The following is a 20,370-nucleotide window of genomic DNA, read 5'->3' as shown; positions in this document are numbered from 1 at the left end:
TCTTGCAGAGGACCTGAGTTCCAATCCCAGCACCCACATGGTGGCTCACAATGGTCTATAACTCCAGTTCCAGAAGATCTAGCACTCTCTTCTGGCCTCCATGGCATATACCCAGCACACTTACATAATACGGGCAAAACACTCAGACACATGAAATGGAAATAAATCCTTCTTTTTAAGAATTAGTGTTTGGTTTATAGTTATATTGGTTGACGCATCCAGGTTTATTTTTTACAAGATTGTTCACCATTACAACCCAGAGATAGCACCATCCTCACTTTTTGTCAGAGGATTCATCTTGGCTAGATGGCCCAGTGGCCCAGACCAGCAATGAGGACATAGTCCTTCTTAGCTTGCAAAGTTGTGAGCCTGGGTCTTTGTGAGGGTCACTGTCTAGTGCCAAGTATACAGAGGTGTCACAGCAGTCATCTGGCCTCTTGCTTGGAAGTAAAGGCTCTCTTCTCTGCTTAGATTAATACATGGAACATTTGGATGTGCTTCAAAGAAGTCCTGTTGTGGAGATTGGAGATTCTCATACCCTGGAGGGACAAGAATTGGCTTGTTTTTCTCTGTGCCTGGCTCCCAAAGTGGCAGGTCACTATCCGATTTACGGATGTCATCAAAACAGTGAGCTGAGACTATAGGAGGGAGCATTTCAGATTTCAAAGGCCACGGGCAAGGTAGAGAGTGGTCAAATATGATCAGCCACATTCTCGGTCCTAAAGAGCTATGTGCTCCAGCCCTGGTGGCTGTCACATGTATGCTTTAGTAGAAAAAAAAATGATTGTCTAGCTCATATTTAAGACATTTGGGGGGGTCTCTTTTTCCCATAGTCGTTCCCTCCGATAACTCCTAAATCGCATCCGATGTATGTGCCAGCCATGTTTCCCCTTAACGAAACTGCCCCCAACTGTGATGGGCACTGTTTGGTCATGGCCTAACCTCTGACTGTATCCATGGCTCAAAAGCAAAGTGCCATCCAATTGGGTTCTACAGGTAAATAATTCACAACGTGGAGGAATATATAGGATGCCATAGGTGGCTACTTTGACTAGGCTAAGAGCTGAACTAGATGGATCTTTGCTGTTTTGAAGCAGTGAAGTAGCTATTAGCTGTAGCAGTCAGTTCTCCGTTCTGTCATGAAATACCAGAGACGACCGACTGACTCACAAAGAAAACAGGGTGGGTTTGGGCTCACAGCCTTGGAAGTTTCTCTTCAGGGAGATCCTACTGTTTGTGAAGCAAGCTGCTGTCCTCGTACCATGTGGGGGACACAAACGAGAAAGAGCAGAGGACCAAAACCGCAGCATCTCCTTCAAAGGTGTGTCCACAGTGATGGAACTTCCTCCAGCTGGGCCACACTTCTCAAGAGTCCCATCATCACCCAGTAGCGCCACCAGCAAATACCAAACCTTTAAGAGTAGATCTCTGGGGACACTGATCCAAACCATGACTAGTGGAGCCGTGATATGACTAGAACAGGCTGTGACAAACAGGTCGTGCCTTGAGCCTGGGAATCCTTTAATGCAAGCAAGAGTGTGGCGCTTGGGCCAGCAGGTGCAGCCCTGAGAATCCCTTTCTTTCCCAGCACACATATTCTGCAACCGTATTCCCGTCTCACTCACCGCTGAGCCAGGCAAAGTGTTTTCATGTAAGAAGCAATCATCTGTGCGCCTTAAGGGGAGTCTACAGCTAAAACTTAATGCCTCAAAAAGAATTTCCAGTGGCCTTGTTTCCCTGCGAATGAATCTCTGCCCTGCTGGAGGTTCCTGCCTCTCAGAGCAGGTCGCTGACCCTGACTCTCTGACTGCAAGGGCCACCTTGGGACTGAAAAACCTCTGAAGTGTTTAGAAACACAACTCACTCTAAAAGTTTGCAAACTTCCCAGCCTTAGCCATAGTAACAGAAGAAAGGAGCATGTGTAAAGGTATGGAAAAGAAAAGCTAAGGCTGGCGGTAAGTTCTGAAGTCGCGGAAGGGTCGTGGGACCATGCAGATGCTTCTGTCACTCAGCGCTCATGTTCTGCCTTTGAACTGCTGGGGCATTGCAGAAGAGAAGCTAATCTTCTGTGGCCAGTGCAGTTTGCCTGTGTTGATAAGTGTGATTAACAATGCTAAAGTCAAATACATTAGCAAATGCTTTCTAGCTGCCAGGAACGTTCACGGCCACCCACGCTTCGCAGCTAAATAAGAAACACAAGTTTCGGGAGCCTGGGATTCCTAGATCCGCTGTATGTACTTGCCTCCAACTTTGATTTTTCAAGTTGGTTTCAATCAAATCAGGGAGCGCTATTGTTAGAAAGCAGCCGAATATAAACCCCCAAATGAGGAATGTGCTTTTCTGTTTGTGAGATTCTTCAAAAAATAAAAAGATGTTTGCTCAAGTTTCAGAATCTTTTATGGGCTCTGCATACTTCTCCAAATTGAAAGGTGAATTTTAAAAGATCTAGAGACTTCTTTGCACGATCCGTTGCTTAAGGCTAACCCTGAACCAGAAGTCAAAAGTCAAGGGTCCTTAAGAAATTGGATGAAGCAATAAGTCAGTCAGTGTTCCCAGCAATGGAAAGAGCCTGGCTTGCACAGGGAGCATCCTGTGTCTCATGACCAGAGGTTTTGTTTCTTCTTAACTGAAGCTTTGTTGAGGGGTGTCTATTAGCACGTTAATTAAAGCCTACCCTGTGGTTGGTGTCATAGCAGGAATTCTGAATTTATCTACCCAAGATATCACAACTAAAAACTTAAAGGAATATCAAATCTGATCCTTACAAGTCCTGGGTCACTAGACAGTAGGGAAGGTGAGGACCAGATAGGGTTATAACTGGGGTAAGAAAGGGTGCAGGTTTCAAGAGGAGCTGATCCTGTCTCATCACCAGAAACACTATCATGACACTGGCTTGCCCAGGCATGGAATTTACACTTTCTGTCTCACTGTGGACTTTCCCTGGTCTAGGTCGCTGAATGCCAGAGCTTCAAGTGCATTCCCTACCGTGAGGCAGCCAATAAAAACAAAAAGTCAGCTCTGCAGAGCACCAGATTTGTAAAAGAGATGCTGACTTGATGGACAGTCTCTCTTTCTTTTAACGATCATATGTAATTTAGGATCTTTTGAAATGGAAAAAAAAGAGTTTATTTGAATTTCATGTGTATGAGTGTTTGCCTGTGCATATGTATGTGCACAATGTGCATGCAGTGCCAGTGGAGGCCAGAAGAGGGCATCAGATCTCCTGGGGCTAAAGTTACAGATGGTTGTGAGCCACCACATGAGTGCTGGTAGCTAAACACAGGTCCTTGGGAAGAGCAGCCAGTGTTCTTAACTGCTGAGCCATCTCTCCAGCCCCATGAAATTGTTCTTGTACCACAGTATTTTATTTCTGACTTTCCATATGTACTGGCTAGTTTAGTGGACACAAACTAGAATCATTTGAGAAGAAAGCTCAATTGAGAAAATACACCCCTCCCTGGCATCAGCTTATGGCGTGTTTCCTTGATTAATGACTGATGTGGGAGGGTCCAGCCCCCTGTGGGCAGAGTTAACTCTGGGTAGGTAGTTCTGATTTGTATGAGAAAGCGCGCTGAGCAAGTCATGGGAACAAGCCAGTAAGCAGCACTTCTCCATGGTTTCAGTCCCAGTTCCTGCCTCCAGGGTCCTGCCCTGTCTTCCCTCAGTAATGGACTTAAAAACTGTAAGGTGAAATAAACCCTTTCCTCCCCAAGTTGCTTTTCATCGTGCCATTTTATCACAGCCATAGAAAGCTAAGTAAGACACTGAAGGCGTAAGTCACAAACAATGCCACACCAATTTGGGATTATGATTAATAGGGTAGTATTTATTAAAAGGGGAAAAAACTTACAGATCACTGTCCCAGGCAACAGCCCTCTACGCAACCAGGAAAGGAGTCTAGTCGCAGGCGGAGCAGGAAGTGAAGAGAGAGAGGAGAGGGAAGTGGCCGCTTTTTTAAAGGGAGAGAGACCACGCCCCATGGGCTGGTATCTCAGCGGTGATAGGCTGGAGGAGTGGGAGGACCTCCCACAACAAGACACCAAACCATTTCGCAAGGCAATTGACTTTTTATTGACAAAAGTATTTTTACTTTCTCCCCCTTTTTAGTTAATGTAAACCAGCTTATATTGTGTAGCTTGTGACATTTTACACACAGTACAGTAGAAAGCTTTTGTGTCCAATGGAGCATCCTGCAGAGACACAAAACAGTACCGACATCTCTGAGCCGTGCCTGCTCTGGCATGAGGTCTACCACATGGCCTCCATGTACGGCTGTCGCTCCTCCCCCAATCGGTTCACTTCAGGACCTTCCTGCAGCAAACCTGCACTTCTGATTTTCTTTACAGAAGCTTTTCAGAAACAGGAAATTCAGAAGTCGTAGTCAGAAAGGCAAGTAGCTGAATGCATCACCTTGATTCACCTCAAAATAAGAACAGGGTGGGGATGAGGACAGTGGCTTTGATGTAAAATCCAGAATGGTTTCACAAAACTCCATTGTATGTGAGGGACACGTGCGAGGGGTCTTGGAAGAGGTGAGCTCACCTATGTGCATACGTGTGCATGTGCACACAAGGACATAGGTTGGCGATGTGCACCCTTCTTTATTTTTCTCCATCTTGCGTTCTGAGACAAGGTCTCTCCACCCATCCTGGAGCCGACCATCTTGACTAGCCCAACTGCACAGTAAGGGCCCAGGATCCTCCTATGACTGGCTGCACCATCTCCCAGACCAGTGCTGGGGTTACAGGTGTGTGCTGCTGTACTCACCTTTTATGTGGGTGCTGGGATCCGAACTCGGGTCCCCATGATTACAGACCATGCGTTTTTCCTACTAGGCCACTTCTCTGCCCAATAAGCGTCCCCTCTTAAGTACCACTTTAAGCAAAGTGATTTTTTTTTAATTTTATAAGACAGTGTTCTTTTTCCCCCCAAAAAAGGAAAGAAATTTAGTAGTAAGGATAGTAGAATAGTTTGTTTTATGAGTTGGAGAATGTAAAACACTGGCAGTGGGATCTAGGGAGCTCACCTTCTGAGCACTCTTTGGCAGATGGCTTTGCTTGTTTCTGAACATTCCCTGAAACACATGATGTGCTACTGAAGTGTTTCTGGGAATACACCTTGTTTTGAGGTCCTGAGAACCACAAGCTGCAACCTGAAGATGGTTTTCATGACCCTGGAGATGATGGAAAGTCCCTGAGCCCCCTCCCTTCTATGCATTCCCACCCACCTGCCCTTCCTGTGGGACCCATGGGAGCAAGCATGTCAGTGCTTGCCTGTGGTGCATCTCAGCATCCAGCTGTCGCAGTTCCGTTAGCAAGAGGGATGTGACAGGAGAAGATGGTGTGTTTATCCTAAAATGGGATAGGAAGCAAGGCAGGAGCCGTCTGTTACCTTCGGAAAGTAAATGGTGTGACCAGCACTCACGTATTGGGGGGGGGGGGGTCCTCGGTTCCACCAGGATGTGCTCTCCTGGACGAGAGCAACCGCACGGTAGATTTTCCAGTTTCAGGTGAGATCCCATCCCAGAGAGGTACCGGCTGCTCCTGCTGGCGCTGGGGAGCAACACTGTCTCTTTGACCTGGCCCCTCAAGACCCACACTTCAGACCAGGTGCTCAGCATCCGTGGATCCAAGCTGTGAGCTTGCTTGTTTGCTCATCTGAAAAGCTGAGGTGTGTTGTCAAATAAATAGAACAAGGCTGAGAACAGTACAAAAAAAAAAAAAAAAACAGATTCTATTTGGGTGGGAAATAATTCTCTTATGGGCATATAGCATGGCTACATATGTGTGATTATGCATATATGTGCATATTTTACATACATAAAATGTGTGTGTTTACATGGGATATCCAGAGTGAGCTGGGTGTCTGGGTGTAACAAATTCAGGATGAATCATACTCTTTTAGGGAGGAAAGTGGAATTAGTAGTGGAAAATGGTAAAAATGGGCTGTTACATCCTTCATATGTATTCTGCAGCACTGAGGTTTTACAGTGAACATTATTTTAACATATTGAATATTGTATGTACTATTTTTATTTTAAAACAGTTTAAAGAAATATTTCAAAGGCTATTTTTAATATTTTCAAAGATTATCTTTAAGTTTTCATTGAAGATAAAAATAATTCATTAAAAATGAACAAATCTGGCCGGGCAATGGTGGCGCACGCCTTTAATCCCAGCACTCGGGAGGCAGAGGCAGGCGGATCTCTGTGAGTTCGAGATCAGTCTGGTCTACAAGAGCTAGTTCCAGGACAGGCTCCAAAGCCACAGAGAAACCCTGTCTCGAAAAACCAAAAAAAAAAAAAAAAAAAAAGAACAAATCTACCCTATATGAAAACTATGTCTTTATAGTGAATATATTCATAGACTGTAATAGCAAAGTGTAGTATATTTCTTTTTTTTCTTTTTTTATTTCCAATTCACTAAATTACTTATCATCTAAAAATCTAATTGGGATAAAAATTGACATCTTTCTTTGGGCTCTCTGGTAAAGCCAACTGGAACTTTTGTTGGTGTTTTCCAGTGCCCTGTGGGTTCTGTGCCCTTTCTGTCTGTTGTGGTGAACTGGAGTGATGGAGCTGGTCACATCCGGCTACCCATGAAGAAATGGTAAGGTCAGCTGTTCCCTCCCAAACATCAAAACAAAATCACCCGGGTACAAAACAGGACCAAATACTCCCCAGACACAGAGACTTGTTCCTTTGTTTAAGATAGGATCTTGCTCTATATCCTAGGCTGGCCTAGAACTCACATTGTAGCCCAGGCTGCCTGAAATTAATTCATTTTATAGCCCTTGCTGGTTTGCAACCTGCAGCAATTCTGCCTTGGTTTCTCATGAGCTACCAGGCTGAACTGATGCAGACATTCCTTCAGCAACAGGGAGTGTGGATGTCGCTCAGGACTGGACCCCGTGAGGTCCTGGACTCGATCACTAGCACCGGTAAATTCATAAATAAACACATACCAAATCAGTTCCTATGAACTGTGTTCAGGCTTGAAAATGCCCCAGCTGTTTGCTTTCTTTTAGATACTTCAACCACAGCTGGAGGCAGACACATGATTTCAGTGGCAGGTTCTGTCGCCCTGGTAGACAGCATCAGGCAAGCAGAGTTCCTTGGACCTCAGGGCTGGCCAGAGGCCACTGAGGGATTTAGACAAGGTCATGATGGTGATCACCAGACAGGAAAAGGTTTCACCAAGAAAGACTTGTACACTGCAAACTTCTTGCCAGTCAGTATTTCTGAATACTCCAATCCTGCTCAGAACAATATCAGTAGCCTGGTCTTCTACCAATCAAAACCCATTTCTGAAGCTCAGAATTCTGCCTGTGGGGTGGGAGTGGGAGGGTGACAGAGAGATGGTAACACCCCAGTCGAGTACAGATTCCATCTGTAAAATGAGTCGCAAATTCGGAATGCTCGGTTAGACGCGCTCTGTGCCCTAAGTGAGACTAAATAACATGGCCCCGCAGGTGCTCAGGCACCAAAAGATTATAGACAAGTACTGCAATCAGCTGCTCCTGAAAAGAATTCTCGGGTTTTTAAAAATTACAGCTTGAATCAAATTCAGTGCTTTTGGTCCTAAGGGAAGTTTCCAAGGTGCTGCCAATGATGTGGCGAACAGCAGGTATTGGATGTGTAGGCCAAGCTCCGTTGCAAGCGTTTTCCATCAAGTAACCCTCTTAACATTGCAGCAGCCCTGCCAGGCCTCCGTAATTATCCCCTAACAAAGAGAGGTCCCACGTCACTTGTCTGGTGTCACAGGGCTTGCCTTAATTCCTGTGTCTTGCTGTGTCTTTGCCTCGGTCCCTCCTTCTGGATCAGCCTTTCATGCTTAGTACACAGATGCCTCCTGGTTTCTCCTGCTCCCCAGCGGAGTTGCTGCCCCTCCTCTCTGTCCACTCTGCCCTCTTTCTATCCCTCCGTGTTTTTATACTTTGCTTTTGGATGTCAACACTCTAACATCCATAATCGAAAGGTCCAAAATCTGAAGGTTTTTATGTGCCACCATGATAGCCCAAGTGTCCATACCATGAAACTTTGTCTCCCACACAAAATTATCAAAAGTATTACATAAAAATACAGTCCATGTGTATGAGGTATACATGAGACATAAATGAAACTTGCGTTTAGACTTGGGTCCCATCCCCAGGATGTCTTGTTAGATATATATACATATACAAATATATAAACATACTAATATATATACATACATACATACATACATACATACATATACACACATGCAGGAACACTCTAAAATCTGAAATAGCACTGACTCCAGATACTGCATATTGCCTATGTCTGTGTGAAGCGGATGTTATAGAGAGCTGGCGGCACCCATCTTCTATGGTGAATAGCATGTGCACTGTGTTCATTGTAACGGTAAAAAGTATCCCAGATTAGAATAGCCCTTCAGATTAGGAACCAAAGATCACACATTTGACGTCCTGATAAAAATAGACAGGGAACTTCCCGAGGTCTTTGGACAAGAACACAGTGTAGGCAGTCGGGTACCACACAGGGTAGGCAGCAGGCCCTTCCCATCTCCTCTGCTTTGTCTTCTCCCGGAGTACACAGCTGCCCAGACTTCCAGCACACAGCCCTCATGTGGGAGGTGTCCCTTAACTCCAAAACTTGCTTCTTGCTAGCCACAGCAAACGAGGGCTTGCACCACCATCTAGGGACATTCACCCAGAAGGTCCATGTGTTTTCATTCAGGGATGTTTACAAACACCCTGGTTCTTGACTCAGCCCCTTGTCAGCTGGATGACTTTCTCCAAGAGGAAGTGGGAAAGGGGGAGGGGTTAGGGTGAGGAGAGAGCTGGGTCAGATCAGGGATCCAGGGACAAATCTGTCCTCTTCCTTCCAGTGAAGAAGCCATTCTGCATTTGCAGCCTAAAGCCCCCATGGAGAACTCTGCAAGGACCCACAGGCTGTCTCACCCCTAAGGTTGAGGCATAGCTGATGCTCCAGTTTCAAGCCAAGGTCCTCACAGTAGCCCACGATCCCACGCTTGAAGCAAGAAGCCCTTATCTGGCCCAATGTTTGGTCCACCCATTCACCCCGTATGTGTCTCTGCCCGCCATGGGCTTGCCAGACAAATGACTCTGTGGATCTAGGACTTCCCTGGGTGAGACTGAAGAGAAACTGAGGCACCAAAATCTTACTACTCAGAGCCGGGGAGATGGCTCAGCTGTTAAAGTCCTGGCCTTGCAAGCATAAGCCCCTGAGTTCAAGTCCCAGAACCTAATCAGACTATCTGGGTGTGGTATCCATTTTTAATCCCAGCACTGGGGAGGCAGAGATAGGTGGATCCCTGGGACCTATTGGCCAGCTAGCCTAGACTACTTAGGAGAGTCCAGGCTAATGAGAGACGTTTTCTCCCCCTCCCCCATGACTTCCCCCTTCACACGCTCACACATACACACGTACATATCCCAAGTTCACTGTTAACTGCTCTTTTTGCTGATGTTCTCTCCCTGTAGAATTTAAATATTGAAACCTGACATTATTCCCCAAATCCTTTGATCCTTCCCTCTCCTTGTCTCTACCTGTGATATTTAGTTTGCTACCATCCTTCGCTGGATGAAATATTTATGTTGATTTAATATTCTCTTACTGAAAAGGGGTGATGGGAAAGTAGAATTGTCATTGTTTAATCGTGCAGCTGCCTGTGTGATCACTGCTGGTGACTTCGTGCCTTTTGTGCCCACAGACACTGAGAAATCAAACTGAGGCTCAATAACCAACCGGTGCGTTCTTCTCTGGGGAAGACTACTTCTCCTGCTCTCCGCATTCCCAGGTCCCCTCTAGTTCTGTGTCTAGGGTTGAGGCCTCCCACTGCCACATCAACATGTCTGCCATTCTCATCCATGCTCAGCTCATGGTTAGGTAGCCGTGTAGATGAGACAGCTGCAGTTTATAGGTGTAGCTTCTGACATGACCAGGAGACACATTCTCACAAGAAACTCCCTGTTCTCTTACAACCTTTCTGCCCCCCTCTCCCGAAACGACTCCTCAGCCTTGGGTGAGGAGGACATGCTATGGAGCTATCTGTCGGAACTTATCCAGTACCAATGGTCAGCATAGATGTACAAGTAACATCATACCAACGGAGCAGTTGTGTTAATAATGTATTTAGGAACACACACATACACACCACACACAAACAACAGTTAAGGAAAAAGAGACCATGAATGTGAAAGAGACCATGGAGGTGTAAAGGGGAAAAGGGAAAGAGGAAATTAGATTATAATCCCGAAACATAAATTTTGTTTTGGTTTGGTTTTGGTTTTATTTTGAAAAAAAAACAAACAAACAAACAAACAAACAAAACCCCTGTAACTCAGATTCAGATCTTCTGATTGGAGACTGTATAGAATTTAAATGTTTTGTCTCAATTTCCTAGTACTCAGAATGGCTGTCTGTGTGGCCACCCCTGTTAACTATACCTGCTAGCAATTAACCTGGACATGTATTCTCTTGAGCCAACAACTTCATTGACATTATAAATACGAGCAGCAAACACTCCGCTTGGAGTAAAACATTGCCGTGTATGAGCAATGGCTTGGATTTTGGATGGAAAATTAGATAGACATCAATGTTGCGTTGTCTGATTTTAGTCTCCCCCCCCCTTTTCCATTTTATCTTTGGAATTGTTTTTTCACAATATGAACATTCCATATGTTATTCCATTGTGTAGTGTGTGTGTATGTGTGTGTCTGTGTGGTGTGGGGGGAGGGTGTGTGCACATCATCTTTTGAGGCTCACTGTGCTTGGGAAACTGTAAGCTTGGTTTGAAATGCTTCTCTTCATTCCTGTAAAGTTTTAGGCTAACTTGAAGACTTGAATGCGGTTGGTTAGGTGAGGCGCCTGCTTGGCCTATCGATGGCAGGAGACTTAGGATAAGGAACGCACTCTTGGCTTGGGACAGACTGGCAGCATTTCCCGTTGGTATGTGCAGGGCTGCGGAGCCAGTTTTAAAAGAGCAGATTTATAAAAAATCCAGCTGTGAGTTTTCATTTTTTTTTCCTCTTAGAGCTAGAAGGCGGGGCCAAAACTAACCTCAAACTAGGCGCTCCATTGATCAGGCTACAGTGATGTGGGCCCGTCTCACAGACAACAGCTAAGCACAGGGGAAATATTAGCTGGCAGAGATAACGAAGAGGAAGCAGAGAGCGGCAGAGGCTCCATCTGTCAGCTCCCGAGCAGCAGTTCTCAAGACGGCAGAGAAGGAAATAAAGAGAGAGTGGTTTTGTTCCAAAGGCACAGCGCAGCCTGAGGACAGTTTCAAACAAAGTAAGTTTGTGTTCCTTAGAGAAAGAGGTGGTGGGAAGACAGCGGCGCTTCCTTTCTGGGCTACAAGATTTGTTACGGGTATAGGAAGTTTGGTTCTCGGGTAGAGATGACCCTGAGGAGAGCATTCTTTTGACAAGAACTTGAGGCAGCGCCTGTGGTCCCATTATTCATTTTAAAGACATCTGCTGCGGAATGATCTATTTTATGTTTCAGATCTCAGATTACCGGCATAGATTTCTGTCTTCCCTTCTGTCCCTCCTTCCCATGTCTCCCTTCTTCTCTCCCCCTCTCTTGCCTTTTCTCACTGTTGGGAACTGTGAATACGATTTTTATCTTTCAAATATAATTTCATGGGGTAGTGGCTCACCTTTTAGCTTCACAGGGCCGACAGAAAATGCTATCGCTTTGCACAGTGTATGAACAGCTATTTAAACTCCCGCCGGACCTTCCAAATCGTGCGGTTGATGTGGCACTGTTTCTGAAGGCAGCTGTTTCTGGGTCTTATTGCAGAGCACGAACCGACTCACAGAATAATCCTACCGTGGATGTGTGGTACATTTTCAGAGTATTCAGTCTCAAGCAGAGCTAGGCTAGGCTGTGTGGTTCTGGATGGTTGACTGTCACCTCCTAATGGTTCATATTCAGTGTCAGATGCCGTGTGTTTTATTAGGCATGGATTTCTCTAATTCCAGTGGGAGATTAAAACAATGGCTTTAATAGCAGAGTCTCCGGGGCAATAGCAAAAAAAAAAAGCGCAGAGGAGGAATATCGGCAGTCTGTTACTGTAAAAAGGCAATCCCCTTTTAACATACACCGGCAGAAAGGGACTCGTGTGTGAGAGAGAGCTGACTCTCTAGTGTAAACCGGCGGTAGAGGCACCGGCTATAAACTGGCAGAGGCAGACACCACTCAGCGTTATGGCCCAATATGGATGTCGGAGCTCTGTGGCGTGTGTGGGAAAATGGCCACAGTCCAGCGTCTGGAATCATTTATCTTCCGCCAGCTCCTAGAAGACAACTGTGTTATGCATTTTACAAAAATCCTCGCTGACTAATTTCATTTCTGTGGGATGAGGGCGAGTGCAGCGACAGATGGCGGGGACAGCTCCGTGAGCAGGGGGCTGTGTTGGTCTCCTTCTGATTCCCCCAAGCCCTGCTCCCATCAGGGTCCTCAGCACCTTGAGGTGGTGCCGCTGCTGAAGCCACTCGGTTTGAGCAGGATCCTTCCCTCCCACACACTTGGTAATGAGTAGCACACGAATGTCTGTTCTTGTTGGACAAACTAGAAAGTAAAGGTTTGTTCTTACTGTCTCTCTGTGGCGTCTGTTTCCCTCAGTGGAGATCAAAAAACAAAAAAAAAAATTAGAAGAAAATATCAGTAGATAGAAGGTAGGGCTGTGGGGAAGTTAGACATAAGATGGGGGTTAGGGACAGATGGAGGATGCTCTTTGGGAAATACTGGACCATTCTGTAATTGATTTCTATATCTATGTCTATATGAGGGCGCCATTCATTCCAGCCTGTATGGTTTGCTTTGTTTTAATAATTTTCTTATTCTTTGAAAGTTTCAATGTATATTGTTTGATCCATCCTCCACCTCCAAACTCCCCCACGCTCCCCAACTCCCACCCAGCTTCATGTCCTCTTTCTTTTTTGTCTTTGTTTTTAATAACTCCATGTCCTGTTAGTGCTGCCCATGAACACGTGGGTCTGTGAACATCACTGGGGCACAAGCAACCCAGCAGGGGATATGTAAACCTCCTTCCCGTAGAGATGGAGCCCCTGGGCCCTTTCTGATCCACGCAGTCAGTATCTTTGGCCTGAGCTAAATTCCCATGTGCGGACACGTGTGTCACCTGGAGGAACACCTGGCTGATTTTTCTCCCCACGTCAGGTTTCATAGGGATATTTAGATTTTGTTGTGAAGATCAAGAACGTTCAGAAGCAAAGCGTTGGATTTTAGTCACAATCACTGTGTTGCACAAAAGACTGTTAATAATACAGTTGTTAAGCCCCTTAATAATTGCATTGCGTTGCTTGCAAGCAGAATGAGTAATCCTAGCCGTCTCTCCTAGAGGAACTTCAGTGTCAGCAAGGTATCCTGGAGTACCTCGTACTGTTCGTCCTCAGTCTACAAACCATTGGTGAATGTGCCTGCATTTCCCTCAACTGAGCTTCTCATGGTGCTGAAACGCTGACCCACTCAAAACTAAAATTCAGTAATCACATGTGGCATTGCCTTTGTTTGTCTCTGCCTGCTCGCACAGGGAGCCGCCCCACTCTTTTTCCCTCCGTGTGGACTTTTTCTGTCCCTTACTCATCACGCTTTCCAGCGTCGCGAAACCCGAGTCATTTCTTTAGTTAACTTTGAAATTTTAGAAATTGGGTTAATATTGGTGCAACATCTATTTAAACTTTCTAATATAAAGAAACTAAGTATCAGTGATGCCACGTTAGATGCCTAATGTCATTGTCCCAAATTTCACAGACCTGAATATATACCATGTAAAATACATATGCATATTTTACACACACACACACATCTTCAGGTATGTTCTTTAAATGTTTCAGTAAAAGTGACTGTGTCTAAAATGCAAAAAGCATTGGAGGTAGCAGCCCTTCGTGTGCTCTGTGTGAAGACATTTTCATTCGACTGATAAACAGGACAGCAGCTCTCCCAGTGCTGGGGAAATCAAAGCCCAGACCCCTCTCTGCCCACTGCCTACACCGCTTGGCTACCCATAGGTCACTGCATGACCTTAGGCTGTCCCTGGGTCCTTTGGGCCCACAGTTCTGCTTCTGCACTCTAGGAATAAGAATGGCTGCCTGGGTTGGTCTAGAAGATCAAATGCTGGCATATGCATGGAAATGTTAAACCACTTTCTTTCTGGAATATTGCTTTCCCCCTCTGCTTTAATAAATCCTGCCCATGGATCAAAGGCTTCTCTTATTCGTCCAATCTCCTCAAAGATATCTTTCTTTCGACACTCTGGATCTCCTCCCAGAACTAGCCAGCTTTGTCCTCCATGTCCCTCCCATCCATCCGTTGGCCCCATTGCAGACCTCCATGCCATGCGTGTTCCAGTTCTGGGTTCCACAAAATGTGTTCTTTCCTATATTTTGGGGGTTCTATTTTATTTTATTTTATTTTTATGTGTGTATATGTGTACTTGTGTGAGTTTATGTGAAATCCTGTGCATGCAGGAACCTCTGGAGACCAGAAGAGGGCATCAGATCCCCTGGAACTGGAATTACAGACAGTTGTGAGCTGCCATGTGGGTGCTGGGAACTGAACCCAGGTCCTCTGGGAGAGCAGCCAGTGCTCTTAACCACTGAGCCATCTCTCCAGCCCTTTCTCTTTTATGATTTTTAAAAACTATTGCTATCCTTCTTTCTTTCCTGCTTTGATTTTTGCTTCCCTTCTGTGTATGAGTTGGTGGTTTTGTTTTAGGTTTGTCTTGTCCTTTTGCCTTGTGTCTCAGAAGTGCTCTTCCAGCTAGTCTCTAATACTTTTCCACTACTGTACTTTTTGTTGTGTGCTTTCCCTCAGTCCTCTCTGCTTTACTGATTCTTCGCCTGTTTACACATTCCACCTCCTTTACCTTCTTACTCATTAATCCCCTTAGATTTAAAAAAATCTCTTTAATTTTATCGTGAGAGTATCATCCATGTGTTCCGTATTTACATCATCTTCCCCTCCCCTTCAAATCCGCCCTTATCTTCCTCAGACCCTCTCAAATTCATGACTTGTTCTTTAATTATTGTTCCATATGCACACATACGTATGTATGTGCACACACGCGCATACATATAAATACAGCCTGATAAATCTATTTAGTGTTACTCACAGCTGTATTAGTTTAAGACTAACGATTTGGGATCCAATGACCTATCAGGGGGGTTGTACCTGTAGAAGACTGATTCTTCTCTCTTGAGGTTCATTAATTGCCTGTAGATCCTTTAGAGGTAGGGCCTCGTGAGATTTCCCCATCCATGTTGGCATGTCAGCTGGTGTAGTCACTTTCTTTAGGTGACTACATTTTTTGGAATTTCATGGGGACACTCTCACAGCAGATTTCCTGAACCTCTGGCTCTCACAGTCTCTCTGCTTACTTTTCTGGAATGTTCCCAGAGCCTTTAGGTGAAGAGGTTGTGTTGTGGATGTAGCCCCTGCGGCCGGGCCCCCCCTGGTCATTTGTTCTTTGCATGGCTCACCAGTTGTGGACTTTTGTAATGGTTTCCTTCTGCTGCGAAAAGAAGCCTCTTTGATGAGGGCTGGAAGCTGTACTCACCTGTGAATTTAAGGAGAAGGGCTTAGAATGCAACTAGAGATTATATTGATTAGGAAATAATGGGGCTTATACCTTTGGGGCAACCAACAGTAGAGGCCCTGTCCTCAGATTCCAACACTGCTTTAAATATCAATAATCTTTGAAACCTTTTTTTCCAACACGGTTCCTTCACAGAACTGTGAAGGCATAAGTCACAAACAATGCCACACCAGTTTGGAATTATGATTAATAGGGTGGTATTTATTTAAAGGGGAAAAAACTTACAGATAACCGTCCCAGACAACAGCCCTGTGCGCAATCAGGAAGAAATCCAGTCGCCGGAACCGTAGCAGGAAGCAAAGACAGCAAGAAGGGAAGTAGCCGCTTTTTTAAAGAGAGAGAGACCACGCCCCAATGGGCTGGTATCTCAGCGGCTATTGGCTGAAGGAGCGGAAGGATCTCCCGCAACAGAACTGGAGTCTTTTTTCTTCATGACTCACTTGGGATACATTTGAATCAAGTCTTTATCTTGTTCTTTCTTTCTTTATGCAGCATCCATTACTTGGAGTTTTTTATTGATAAATCATCTGTTCCTTGATTATCCGGTACTTCCTGCAGTTTCTCCTAACTACACTATTGATGATCAAGTTATGTTAGTTGGATAGATGAAGAGATTGTGTTCCCTACCAGTTCTTTGTGGTATTCTGCCATTGCAAATCCCACAGTCCAGGCAATCATATGGCTGGAACTATTTGACCATTGTAATACCATATACACCTTTAAGACTGCAAACCAGCTATTCTAACAGAAAGACCTCAGAGTAGTTCACTGCTGGATAAGATGTTAACCTACTGCTCCTACCTTAATCTTACTAATCACACTTAGATTTGTTTTCCTTTTTGTACTAATTTATGTGTGTGCACACTTTTGCACATATATCTGCATGCCACACGAGTGCAGTGCCTGCAGAAGGCAGAAGAGAGTACGGGAGCCCCTGGAGCTGGGCTTACAAGTGGTTGTGAGTCTGGGAAAGGCTGCTGGAAAGTGAACTCTGGTCCTCTGCAAGTATAGTATGTGCCCTTAACTGCTGAGCCATCTCTCCAACCAAGAGATGGAAAGTCTAACTGCTTCAAGGTCTCTCTCAAATGAGGATAAAATGGGAAAACTTGAATATACTTGCTAAATGACACTGAAGGAAACTATGTAAATTATGGAAGCACTTAATCTTTTTTTTTTTTAAACACCGAATAGCCGGCAGAGGCGAATCCATTTTATGGTAATGCCTCTGCATGTTGGATCAGGATGAACCACAGGGGAGCTGGAGCTAGCCTCCCACCAGATGAGGGCTGTGCAGTGTTTGAGCACCGAGCATACACACATGTCATCTCCCTCTGTGCTCAGCAAGTGGGGGTCAGCTGTCAGTTCTCAACTGATACTTTTGCACCCCACTCTTCCTGCGGCCACCCCCACCCCAAGCGCTCAGCCATGATACCAGAGTGAAGAACTGACCATTGACAGAGCTTTTCCCCCATGTACATCTCTCTAGCCCTAAAGGTTCTGAAAATTATGGACCATCTTCAATGATGCTTCTGATTAGATGCATGTTCTTTGCACTGCAGAGTAGGTGATGTAACTCCTCTGTTTCTGTTGAAATGATGAGAGAACGCCCACTTAACAAGTGCATAGAAACATGGTAATAAATACAAAAGTAAATTCCCAGGTGGACTAGAGGTAGGCAAACGTGCAGTGCCGACAGTTCGAAGGTGTCTGGGCCAGAGTGGAGTCCTGAGAGATTAGCCCTATTGAAAACCTAAGTCTTAACAATCAGGAGAATCATTTTCATGAAGGAATCCCACTTGTCCTCAGTAAGGCCTCAGAAGTCTGAAGAGACGCCTTCATGGCATCGTGTTCTAGCTCACTCCTTCCGGGGACTTCACATGCACCAACAGGCAGCACAGGGCAGAGGCTGGCCACTGATCTGAGCTGGGGCTGAATGAGCCTGTCTAGGGAGCTAGAAGCCAGCAGTGGGCTGAGTCCCTCAACCAAGGAAGCCTCCAGTATGCTAAGAACGGTGCTGCTACAAGCAGAGGAGGAGAAAGGAGATCAAGGGTGTGTGATGCCCCCTTCGGGACACCTGTTCATCTTCCACCCAACAGCAAAGGGCAAGCAGCCCAGTCCGTTTCTTTCTTGAGAGTCAAAACCAAAGTTCCTTGAAGCTAAAAGACTTCTTGGGGCTAATGACCCCATCTCTACCTGAAAACAATGACTTAGGAAAATCTCTTGAAAACCATTGTTCTCCTGCATCCCAGACGGCCTGCACTCTCACTCTCTGGGCTGAGCCCATGACGGCACTGTACGGAATACACCTCAAGAGCCCCAGCAAGCTGGTGCGAGGCGACTTCTTTAATTAACTGTAAATGACTCCACAAAAGAATCCCGTGCTCTTTCCAGAGGCGCCCAACTGGTGCTCTCCAAGCTTTACAAGTACTTGAATACAACCACAAAAAGAGTCAGAGCTCAGTTTAAATGGAAAGAGTTGATTTTATTTATTTATTTTAGCTGATGAGACAACAACCACACACACACACACACACATTAGATGACCCTTCTGTGCCAGGCTTTAGAGCAAACAACAGAAGAGAATTGTGTCTTTAGGGCTGACTGTTGACATGCCCTGCTTCACAGGTCTGTTTATGCCAAGAGGCTGTTTTGTTGTTGTTGTTGTTGTTTTGTTTTTCTGTTCCCTCCCTATTATCTTATTTGGTTTAGATGTTACTCTTACACCAAGTCCTCTGTCTTGTTGCAGAGTATGCATAGTAACATTGTGTACCTTATTTCAACCCGTATTTCTTGAGCACCTACTGTGTACAAGGAAGTATGAAAAGGGAAACAAGCCTATAGCATCCAGTCCCATCCCGGGTCAGAGAGGGTCAGGCCTCAAGAATGATTCTGTGCAACTCCTAGGATTGAGGCAATCAATACACACATTCAAACCTGATTGAAGGAACCGGAAAGGTTGGTGTGTGGCGTGGCTCTTGACCAAGAAGCGTGAACCCATTTTAGTATGGGAAAGGGAGACTGTAGATGCTACCAAATAAAAGATTTGCTTTGAAAAGTACTCAGACTTTAAAATGTTTGATAGATTAAGAAATAAATGAGAGAGTGAGGTGGGACTAGAGCAGTGGCCCTCAACCTTCCGAAAGCCGCCCCCTTTAATACAGTTCCTCAACCATAAAATTCTTTCCTTGCTAATTCATAACTGTAATTTTGCTACTGTTATGAATTGTAACATAAATATCTGATATGCAGGATTTTAGCACTCCCAAGGGGGTCACGGCCCACAGGTTGAGAACCTTTGGGCTAGTGAGATGGCCTAGCAGTTATAAGCACTGGCTATTCTTCCAGAGGACCAGGGTGTAGTTCCCAGCACCCATGTGGCTCACTGCCATCTGTAACTTCAGTTCCAGGGGCTCCAACGCCTTCTTCTGGCCTCCTTGGGCAGTGCACATAGGTGAAGGCAAAACACTCTTCCACATAAGATAAAAAGAAATAATTCTTTATAGAAATAAATGAGTGTCCCTCGCATGTTACTGGAAATATCACTGCATGGGAAATGGGACTTGAAGACTCAATTATTGTAAGTCTTGACATTATTTTACAAATCGTGAGTAGCTACATGTGTGGGGAGGCTAGTAACTGCCACTTTTTAGTTTAGGGTTTGTGTTCTGGAGAAGAGCAGACCAGAGAAGAAACAATGATACTGTGAACCGACCCATTACAACACTCTGTCCGTCAACCCATTGGACAATTATTAATATATGCGCCAAGGCCAACTGTAGGCTCTTATAACACAAGAAATAATTCAGCCAATCACATGAACTCCCTTCCTTCGTGGAGCTTAGGGCTAGTGGGGAGGACAGCATCAAAATCAAGTGGAGGGTGTGGATATTGGCGCTGTGATGTGGGACTTGATGGGCAGTGTATCTTAACTTATGGGTAGCTCGTTTATCCACTCAACAAGCACACGTTAACCCTGACCGTATGTGGTGTCACCGAGTGAGCACCACACGTACTGAGACATCATGTGCTCACAGACAGGAGGAGAGGATATTTGCTAACATGTAAAGTTTGCTTCTTAGATTGGACAGAGTGGGGGAGCATATGTATCTAACTCCAACAGCAAGCTCACCTCAGGCAAGCTTTACTGGGCCGATTGTCAAGAGGGCTGGCTAGTTTTGTTGTTTCCTACAAACCTTCCTCAGCTGAGCTGACTCATTAGGAGCAAGTAGCTGTACTTCTTCAGTGGTAGACGCTACCTAGATCTGTCTGTATGCTGAGCCATGAGGGTACCTCGAATGGGATGTGTGTGCTGTAAACAGGCTCCGGGGATACGATAGATACTAACCTCTCAGCACGAGGCAGGTTTAGCAGGGCTTGGGTAGCAGCATCTTCATCTGCTGACCACTCGGCACAAACACAAAGCACACCATATCGTGTAATGTGTTGGAAGCGTGCCACGCAAGATGAGCTCGTGAAATGTGCTTCTGTATACACGTGGTTCTTGGCACAGGGCACCTCCCTGCTGTGAGTATACAGTATTCCCTTAGCCAACGTCTTGTTATCCATGTCTTCTGTTACGTATCGTTAGTCACAGTCAGGACATTCTAGAAACGAGCAGCTCTTAAGTTCTAAGCTGGTTGCTAACCAGAGTAGTAGACTGGACTCTCACACCGCCATGGTCCATGCCCATCTCCATTCCCTTTGGCATGTGAATCCCCCCATTATCTGTGGTATCCACATG

General features: G+C 45.3%; 1 protein-coding gene across 4 annotated transcripts in view; it reads left to right on the top strand.

The window, feature by feature from the left end:
- Positions 1–20,370, top strand: part of Stard13 (StAR related lipid transfer domain containing 13) — a 211,046-nt gene that overhangs the window by 101,285 nt on the left and 89,391 nt on the right. The window contains exon 1 of one of the 4 annotated variants that reach the window (XM_041677812.1): positions 11,164–11,299. The exons of the other annotated variants lie outside the window; for them this stretch is intronic. The gene's annotated coding sequence lies outside the window, so the exon portion shown is untranslated. Of the gene's footprint in view, positions 1–11,163; positions 11,300–20,370 lie in introns of those variants that run through there. 4 annotated transcript variants of the gene reach the window in all.

Source organism: Microtus oregoni, unplaced genomic scaffold (genome assembly GCF_018167655.1).
Source record: "Microtus oregoni isolate MIOR12 unplaced genomic scaffold, Mior012 000029F_ref0000214, whole genome shotgun sequence".
NCBI lineage: Eukaryota > Metazoa > Chordata > Mammalia > Rodentia > Cricetidae > Microtus > Microtus oregoni.
This window is presented reverse-complemented; position numbering and strand designations above follow the sequence as displayed.